We start from the raw sequence: 6,896 nt of genomic DNA, 5'->3' as shown, positions 1-6,896 counted from the left end.
AATCATGTTTGGCTAAGGGCAGGAATGGGAACAGGGATACAAGTGTAAGGCTCTGTGGTGTCAGAGCTGGGAAGGGGGACGCTAAGGAAGGAAACTGGAATCATGCTTGCTGGAAGTTCACCCCAATAAACATCGAATTGTTGCTCTCTGTTCATGCGAGAAGGACCAGGGAAGTAAGTGGGTGAAGGAATTAGCCCCCTAACAGGGCTTTCCCCTGTCTAAGGGCCAGGCGCAGGCCCTACACCCTAGAGAACCCTTTCTCTTGCTCTTAGACAGGACGGTCCAAGGATTAAGGCAGTAGCCTGGGACTCAGGGGACCTGGGTTCTGTTCCTGGCGCAGCCACCGACCTGGGGCACTTGCTTGCCCTCCTGGCTTTGGCCAGTTAGCTTGTAAGCTCTTGAGGGCAGGGACTGTCTCACGCTACGTGCATGTTCCTGTTCTCAGCCAGCTCCTTTAGGCACTGCAGTGAGACACACAAATAACGCTATGTACTAGCCTGAGCCATGTCAATGGACATCCATTAATTGTGTTACCATAGCACCTAGGAGCCCCAGTCCTGGGCCAAGCATCCATTGCGCTAGGTGCTGTACATTTGCAGTGTTAGAAGGTGTATTAGTAGCACCTAGAGGCCTGGCCCATGACTGGTGCCCCTATCACTCTAGGCCCTGTACAAACCCAGAACAAAGAGCTGACAATCTAAGAGCTGAAAATACTAGAAACCAGAACTGGACACAGGATCCCAGCAGCGGTCGCACCAGTGCCCAGAACAGCAGTGACATAACCTCTCTGCTCCTCCAGATTCCCGTTGTGCATCCCACGATCCCATCGGCGCTTTTGGCCAGTGTTGCACTGGGAGCTCACGTTCAGCTGATTCCCCCCAAAAAAATCTTTTATAGAGTCACTGCTCCCCAAAACAGCCCCCCAGCCTGGCAGCATGGCCTGCCTTCTCTGTTCCCAGATGTGTAGTTACGTGTAGTTGTATTCAAACACCCATTGTTTGCTTGCACCCAGGTTACCAAGCGATACCAGCTGGCTGTGTATCAGTGACCTGGCCTCTGCATTATTTCCCACTCCTCCAATTTTTGAGTCATCGGTAAACTTTATCAGTGATGAGTTTCTGTCTTCTCCCGGGTCAATGGTAAAAATGTTAAATAGCGAAGGGCCAAGAACCGATCCCTGCGGGACCCCACTGGTAACACGCCCACTCCATGGTGATTCCCCGCTTACCGGTACATGTTCAGACTTACGGTTGTCCAGTTTTTAATCCATTTTGTGTGTTTCGGGTTAATTTTGTATCAGGAGAACCCGGCCCTGTCTGCCGAGGGGGACTCCCAGGGCTGTGGGAGGAATAGGCCGGGCCTGAGGCCATGGCACGGCATTTGTTGAAGGCTCGACAGCTGCTGCAGTGAATGAGGATGCTCAAGCAAGAGCAGAGGGCCCCTCCGAAAGGCACCGGTGAGCACTGGCGCTCTCTCCCAGTGGCTGCCAAGTGACTGATCACCCACGAGGGGTTTCACAGAACAGGAGGCGAGCACCCGGCTCAGCAGCAGTTCCACGGAAAAGGAGCCAGGTACAAGGAGAACCCCGCCAGGACGTGTAGTGGCTGCCATTAACTGCATCAACCTGGTGTAATAAATAAAATGGGGGTAGCTTCCTTTTATGGACACCCAGCCAGCCAGTTAGCTATAAAGGCCCTCTTGGTAGCTGTTCTCTACTTGCTTTACCTGTAAAGGGTTAAGAAGTCCCTCAGGTAAAGGGGAAAAAAGGTGGGCACCTGACCAAAACAGCCAATGGGACGCCTAGAACTTTTTAAAATGAGGAACGAAACTTTCCCTTTGTCTGGTTTCAGAGTAGCAGCCGGGTTAGTCTGTATCTGCAAAAAGAAAAGGAGGACTTGTGGCACCTTAGAGACTAATGCTCAAAGAAATTTGTTAGTCTCTAAGGTGCCACAAGTCCTCCTTTTCTTTTTCCCTTTGTCTGTTGCTCTCCTGGAAAGAGGGGAACAGAGGGCAGCAGGAATGCAGTGTAAAGCTTAAGCCAGGTATGATCATAAATCATCAGATCATACCTAGAACTACTTATCTGAACTTCAAATGTGTACGTAGATCAGAATGTTTAGCTAGACGTGATCAGGTTTATTTCTGTTTATTTTTTCAGGCTTGTGGATCTTCTCTGTGCTAACCCCTGATACTTTTGTTTGCTTGTAACCTTTAAGCGGAACCCCCAAGAAAGCTGTTTTGGGCGCTTCATTTTTATAATTGTTTCTTTTAAGATCTACCAAAAAGCCTGAGTTCCAGATAGATTTTTTCCCTTTTTGTTTTTAATAAAATTTACCTTTTTTAAGAACAGGGTTGGATTTCCGGCGTCCTAAGAGGTTTGTGCATGTTGTTTGATTAGCTGATAGCCACAGCTGATTCCCTTTGTTTTCTTTCTCAGCTCTTCCCTGGAGGGGTGTGTGAAAGGGCTTGAGGGTACCCCACAGGGAGGAATTCGTAAGTGCTCCTTCCTGGGTTCAAAGGGGTTTTTTTGCATTTGGGTGGTGGCTGCGTTTACCAAGCCAAGGTCAGAGAGAAGCTGTAACCTTGGGAGTTTAATGCCAGCCTGGAGGAGCAAGTATTAATTTTTAAAATCCTTGCGGGCCCCCACCTTCTGCACTCAGAGTGACAGAGTGGGGATTCAGCCTTGACACCTGGTAAAGGTCAAACACTACTTTGTGGGCTCCCTGCCCTGCCGGGGCCTCGGTGGGAATGGAGCGACTCGTCTCCCCCAGTCCTGAGAGAAATGAAATGTATCAATATCATGGCTACTGCTGCTGTGTGGGCATGTTGGGGGTGGGGAATGGGATGAGGGGGTGGAGGGAAGGATTGGGGGAGGGGGGAGAGTGGGGAAAGGTTAAGGGAGTGAGTGGAGGGGTAGGGTAGGGAGAGAGGGAAGATGGAGGCGGGGGTGGGGAGGGGAAGGGAGAGAAGGCAAGATTGGGGGAGGGGGGACTGGGAAGGGGTGGGGTGAGAAATGGGACTAGGGAGAGAGGGGAGGGGTGGAGAGGAGGTGACTGGTGGAAACTTTACCAAAGCTTCGAAGTCCTGCAGGCTAATGCGGTGCGTAGGGAAATGAGGTGAGCGGGGAAGACAATCGAATCCAACGTCCTGAGAATAGCAGGTGGCTAGTGACCTCCTCATTCACACGTGTACATGTTACTCCGTGGGTGACTCTCAGCCCGTGAGACTGGTCCCATTGACAACCACAGGGCTGCCTGCGGGAATAAATTCGACACCCCGGGACTCTGCACCGGAGCTAGGCCTGGGTGGAAATGGGACGTGAGCGTCAGGACTGGCTCGGCGTGTTACAGATCTCAGGGATGCCGATGGAGACAAGAGGTAATGACGGCCAAGTCTGGAGGGGTTAGGGTTAGGGGTTTTCATCAAAAAACTGAAAATTGTGGCTCTGAAGCCAAATCACAGGGTGGGGAGTGGGTTTCGTTGACAAACATGGACATTTTGTCACTGACATTTCCATTTAGGCGAACTCCTGGGCTCTTGGCAGTCTGGCCGCTGCTGTCGCTGCCAGGGGTGGAGCACTTGAACCATCTGGGCAAAGTGACTTGGCTGGGGTCACCGAGTGAGTCTGTGGCGAAGCTGGGAGTTGAACTTGGCTTTCCTGAGACACAGCACAGGTTGTAAGCACTAGGCCGAGCTTCCTCTTGCAATTGGTGCTCAGTCCCTCCCTCCCTGGAGTCACTGGGAGTTCTGCTTGAGCAAAGACCGGACCAAAATAGCATCAACACCTTGGATTTGACCCTCGGAAATTCCTGCCGCTGCCGCCCAGGTGCTGCATGGCCCTCCCTCATGCGGCAGTCCCAGGGGCTCCAGGTCAGTCCTGCTGTTGTCACGGCAGTGGACACCTGCTGGCCATGGCCGTTCTCCGTCTCCCTCTGAGCCCCGGTGCCAGAGGACGTTCAGGAGCCAAAGGTGACTCTGCAGAGATGTGGAATTCTTCTCTTCTCTTCTCTTCTCTTCTCTTCTCTTCTCTTCTCTTCTCTTCTCTTCTCTTCTCGTAGTATTAACCATTTGCCTGACAGGAAGATTTAAAGAAAAGGAAGAAAAAAATCAATAACCCCACTCTGCTGAAAAGTCCTCCGGGCTTTCTCAGCAGGGCTTTGCGAGCCTGCGCTAAGTCATTTCACCAGATGGGGCTCGGGTCAGAGCTGGGCTTATTCTGGTAGCGAATCCCCAGAGCAGAGTTGGCTTCAGGAAAATTCTCCCAGCACCTTCTCCTCGCCACAGCCTGGCAGCAGTGTGCAGGCGGGAGAGCAGGGTCGGTGGCGATGGCTGCCTGTCCGAGATGCCGAGCCGTGTGCGATAAGCCGATGGGTAATGTGATTAGAGCGGCTGCAGAGAGCCCGACATTGTGTTCCGGCCTCCCGTTGCTCTCTTGATTCCAGGCTCTTTCTGTTCCCAACTCTCTGGGCTTGACAGGGTCCCCGCGGCGCCAGCATTCCCTGCCTGGCCTCTCTTTTGTCTCGGGATAAAGGGCCTGTCCTCTCGGAGAATTCAGCAGCCAGATGTCACATGTGGAGCCCCAGAGGGGTCTGTCTAATAAATTCTGCTCTCCCCTTTTATTGGGAAATATTGATTCTCTTCTGCCAATGAGGCTGCACTAGCCCAGCAAATGCCCATGGTGCCAGGTCCTTGTGGGTGGGGGAGATGGGCATGGGGGTGCTGTGCCAAGGGGCCAACATCTGGTTAACATGCTCAGAATTAGCAGCCTTGGTTAGGAGAAACAGTCCATGGGAGCCAGGTGGCATCTCATTGCATCAGCCGGGCACGTGGTGGGCTCCAGCCGGGGCGCTGGTTCCGGTCACAGGGATGGCGCAGATGTGCCAGGAGAGGAGTGCGGTGCCCTCCGCGTGTAAGAATCCCCTCCCCTCCCACCTGCTTCCTCCGCTGCCCTTGGGAGCAATTCTCCTGCCACAGCCTGGCCTCCGACCCTTCCCAGGCCCTGCCCCTCTCCAGGTAAGAGGCACAGAGACCTGTGTATGAAAGGCCAATCTCCTGCAGCTTCCCACCCCTGCTCTGTTCCCACGCTCAGGGGGCAGGGGCTGGGGCCTGCTGTGCGGGTTTGCAGCCTGCCCAACGGGCTGGCCCTGGCCTCTGTCTGCAGGGATCCATCCCAGTGTGCCCACCAGGGAGCATTGCTGTGGCTTTTGGGGGATACACCCCCACACACAGCCCCAGGGAGCAGTTTTAGTCTTAGTGTTTGTTTTTTAATCTTTTCAAAGATTTTGTTGGGGTAACTTAGAACCGGCAGTCCTGACCCGCAGTCCCTCTAGATCCTAGCCCTGGGCTCACCCCACTCTGCCCCTCAATCCTGACTCATAGCCCCCTGCTATCCCAGCCCAGGCTCACCCCTGTCTGTCGCTGCTCCTCAGTCCCGACCCACGGGGCCCTCGGACAGGGCTGAGTTGCACAGTGGTTTTGTTCAGATGCCAGCTAGGCTGGTCTCTCAGGACTGGGCTGGAGAGCAGGGGCCCTGCTGGCTTCCTGAGGGGAAAGGCAAGGGCCCTGCGCAGGGTCCCATTTACACTCTTTTACAGCTACTGGGCGCACACAGTCTCCTCCCTCACCCTATGCAGGTTCGTGTTCCCAGCCGCCTACTTCCGGCCATGGTCACGCCTGGGATCTTGCTGCCCGGAGAATGGGGGCTGCAGGGGTAGGTCAGAGTTCAGGCTGTCGTAACGCAGCCATGCGGACTCGGCAGCCTGCATCGCTCTGCGCACGCCAGGTGCTCTGCGTCCTCCCCCCCGGCCCCCGGAGCTGTAGCAGTGCAGGCCTTGGACACAGGGGCAAGCTGCTCCCGTTCCATCCCGCAGAGAACGGTGGTCATCCAGGTGACACACACGCGCACCCAGTTCACCCCAAGCTGCTCTGTGGATGAGTCTGAGTCGTTTGACTCAGCAGGGGCATGAAATCCTCCCTGGGGGGCAAGTGGAAGAGGGACGGGGGCGTTGCGGGTGGTTGGGGCCGTGCTCCCCAGAAGCAGAAGGGCTGAGCGTTGGGGAAGGGCCTGTCTCATACAGAACAGACACCTGCCCCTTCCCCACCTCAGATGCTGGTGCCCTCCCCCCAGCCCAAACTGCCTACCCCTGGGTCTCGCCCGCTGAGCAGGGCAATCCCGCCCTGGGTCCCCAGAGCCGGTACCGCCACGTGGTGCCAGGGGCCCTGTGGGTATTACAGAGCCCTAGGAAAGAGGGGGCCTGTCCTCAGGGGGCTGAAATCTCTCAGCCTTTGGAACCTGCAGGAACTCCCCCTGGATGGGGTGACCCTGCGGTGCTGCAGCCTCGGGCTTGGCTTGGCCTGCTGCTCTCACACACCTGAGGGGCACGCCGGCTCCTTGACCCCCTGCTGCTCTAGCTTTACCCCGCAGCGGCCCAGGCCCAGGCCGGCCCAGAGTGACGAGGAACGGCCCCCCGCGTGCTGCCCAGCAGCCCAGGAAGGGCTCCTCGCATGCTCCCCAGTGCCTGTCGGAGAGCCGCTCTCTGGCAGGGACCCAGGAGTTGGAGGCAGGCACTCCGCACCTCTCTGCAGTGCCAGCTCCGCACAGATCCCCCCGTCACTCGGGGGGGCTGAGTGCCGGCAGGCCTCCCCAGGTGGTGCGATTACCCTGAGTTTGCCAGCTGTGCAGGTGAATGGTTAGTGCTGGGGAGACCAGCTGGGCTGGGGCGTGGAGGGGGAGCGGGGCAAGTTGCCCAGGCTCTCTGGTTAGAGTCCGTGCCCGAGGCAGAGCTACTCCCTGGGAGATGGGACAGCCCCAGCCCCTGCCCCTGGCTGTGGGACCCGGGAAGGGGATGGAGGTGAGCTGCAGCCCCTGCCCCAGGGCTCACCGCCTCAAGCAAACA

The sequence above is a fragment of the Natator depressus genome, chromosome 14 (genome assembly GCF_965152275.1).
Source record: "Natator depressus isolate rNatDep1 chromosome 14, rNatDep2.hap1, whole genome shotgun sequence".
NCBI classification, from domain to species: Eukaryota; Metazoa; Chordata; order Testudines; family Cheloniidae; genus Natator; species Natator depressus.
This window is presented reverse-complemented; position numbering follows the sequence as displayed.